The following is a 3126-nucleotide window of genomic DNA, read 5'->3' on the forward strand; positions in this document are numbered from 1 at the left end:
GGAAGTTCTTGACAAGGAGCAAGTCCTGTCAGACAACTGCCGGGCTTACGCGGAGAAAAACCGTAAACTCGAAGAGCGAGTTAATGAGTTGGAGGCGAGCAATAAGAAGCTCCGCGAGGAGCTTGAGATTTTGAAAGGAATGGCGGCTCCCCTTCCTTCCTCTTCTGGGGAGAAAGAGGCGCCCCCTCAGAAGAAGAGATCTCGGCAGAGGCGGAAGAAGGAGGTGGTCTCTGAGCCGGAAGTTTCTGGTAAGGAGACTGCTTCCGAGGTGCGTAGGACTCTTTTAGAGTCATTTTCCGATCCACACCAGCAGCTTTTAGCGCGGGTGGATCTCCTCATCAAGAGGCGTATTTCTGGGGCGCTTGGAGACCTGAGGAGGACTGTAGAGTCTCTCAGGTCCTCCTTGGAATCTCGGGAAAATGGGGTGGCTTTGCCTACCTCTGCTCCGGCGGCCAACGAGGTTTCCCCCTTTCTTTCTTCGCGTATGCGGGGGAGGCGGGGTCGCGGCGGTAGGGGGACGGTCTGCTCTCCTGGGGTTGGGTCGCTTGCCCCGTCGGCGGCTGCTATGGTTGCCGGTGGGTCGGGTAGCCTGGGGCCTGGGGGGGTTCGAGCGTCGGGCTTCGCGGCTGGCCCTGGACGGGGCGCGCGGCGGGACTGAGTGGCGCGGGCTGCGCGAGTTCCGAATATGTCGGCCGTGCAGCTCGTTTCGACGGGAGGCAGATCCTATTCGGACATTCTGAGGGAGGCGAAGTCGTGCGTCGACCCAGAGGAGTTGGGCATTGGCCCGATGAAGATGAGATTCGGTGTAACCGGGGGCCTGCTTCTGCAGGTCCCTGGAAAAAGCACGACGGAGAAGGCGGACCTTCTCGCGGGCAAGCTGCGGGAGGTCTTTTCGGGTAGGGACGTGGTGGTCTCCCGCCCCCAGAAAACCATGGAGCTTAGGCTACGTGGGACTATGGGGGAAGGGATCACCACACGAGAGGACGTGTTGGAGGCGCTTGGGTCTCTAGGGGGATGCAGTGTAGAGGATATCCGACTCGGATCGGTTCGGTCCCTGCCGCGGTCTCCCCTGAGTACGTTGTGGGTGCGCTGCCCAGTGACCACTGGTCGTAGGGTCTTGTTGTCTGGAGGGCTGAGGGTGAGGTGGAACACTCTAGAGGTAGAGTTGCTTCACTCCCGCCCTCTGAGATGTTTCAGGTGCCTGGAGCTTGGTCACGCGCGTATAAATTGTGCGTCTGGAGTCGACCGTTCGCGCCTTTGTTATCGCTGCGGTGCTGAGGGGCATCGGGCGGCGGGGTGTGTCGCCACCCCTTGTTGTCCGACTTGTGCGGACAGCGGGAGGTCGGCTGAACATGTCCTGGGTGGGCGGGGGTGCACTTTGCTCTCCCCTCCTCCTAGGCAACGTAAAACCGGGGTGGGGGAGGGGCGCCGGACTCCGGGTTGTCCCGATGAGGGACGGCCTATGGAGAACAAGGCTGCCCCAGTGGGCACTCCCGTTGCTGAGCGCGTGCAGGCTCCGGAGCCCCCCAATGGGGGGGCCCTGAGAGCCCGGGATGGACGAGGGTGGACTGCAGTCTGCGCCGGGGGAAGTCGCCGAGAGGTGGCTCCTCCGTGCCGGGCTGCGGTTCTGCCCCCGATGTTTAGTGTTTGTTTTGTTATTAGTCGTAGTGTGTAGCGTTGGATGCTGGAGGTTCCGGGGAGGTTGCCGAAAGGTGACTCCGTGGTCTCCCTGCTCCGCCAAGTCTATGTTTAGTAGGTAGCGGTGATGGGTGTTTGAGTGTCGGGGAGGCTGCCAAAAGGTGACTCCGCGGCCTCTTCACCCGCGCCAAGTCCATGTTGTTTGTCTAGTCTTGTTGTCTTTCGTTCATAGGTGGGAGTAACAACCCTCCCACCTTCATTGTGGTCGGCCATAGTGCCTCGCTGTTGGCCCCTAGAGGGCTGAGCCTGTGGCCCTTCTGTTTGTGGATGTGAATGTCTGTCCACGTAGTTGGTGGCGTCCCGTGACGTCTTAAATGTGGGGTAGGCGGCTGCGGCCGTCTCACTGAACGGGCTCGGCAGGGAGAGGGGTGGGGGCCCCGATCCCATTGCACGTCGACCCAGGGAAGTCCGGGGGGAGCTAGTAGCCCGGCTCCCTCCGATGCCCTTTCGGGGCAAGGGAATGTCCTCTCCGGGGGGATACCTGTAGTATCCTCTCGGGGGATGTGTCCTCCCTAAAGGACGCCGGTCGGGTATCCACCGTGAAGTAATGCGTGAGCGGTTCCGCGGTGGATAACACCCATACGACCAGGGGCTTCAGTCAGGTTTTAGGTCGGTCCCCCGTCCGATAGTCCCTCGGGATACTACGGGCGGGAATCCACCACGAAGCCTCCTGGCCCTCCCTCAGGAGTCAGGACGGCGAAGTTTGGTTTAGGCAAATTTCCTGACTATAAAAAAAAAAAGTCTCCTATTCTAAAAAAGGCATGTTATTGATATTGTTGTCGCTTTTCCGCGATGCTGATTGGCTCTCTAGAGTTGCCGTTGTTATACGTTAGATTCATAAGCATTGAGCAGTTGAGAGAGTTAACAGTTTGACAGTTGTTAAAATTTTATATAATCCATTTCTAAAAAAGGCATGTAAAGTCGATAATCGCATTTCTCAAAGTTTATTGTTGTCGCTTTTTCGCGATGCTAATTGGTTGTTTCAATTCGCGTTATATTTGTAGCATTGAGCAGCTGTCATTACGAGGATTATTAACAGTTTGACAGTAGAGTTCAAAATAAAATTAAATAAAATCATAAAACAAAACCAGACAATCGTGCGCGCAGCGCGTGCTTATGTTGTCTAATCTCTAATAAAAAAAATTATGTAAACCTGAGAAGTTTGCGTTTTGAATACATTGTTGATTCTTTTCCGCGTATATGATTGGCTGTTGATGATATCGGTAGAGAGAGATGTGAATGTAATTGCGCTGAAAGTTCGGTGACATAGTTTAATGACATTTCGTGACACATCGTGCAGGGGGGTTAAAGCAGAGAGGACATTAAGAAATTTCTTATATATTATATGTTCTCGTTTCGCCGTTCGAATGTTGGCTCGAATACGGTTAGAGACGGAGAGGGATGTGTATTAGTAGACGTGGCGGGATC

This window comes from Nylanderia fulva, unplaced genomic scaffold, assembly GCF_048542155.1.
Source record: "Nylanderia fulva isolate GAGA-0341 unplaced genomic scaffold, ASM4854215v1 Scaffold485, whole genome shotgun sequence".
Taxonomy (NCBI): Eukaryota; Metazoa; Arthropoda; class Insecta; order Hymenoptera; family Formicidae; genus Nylanderia; species Nylanderia fulva.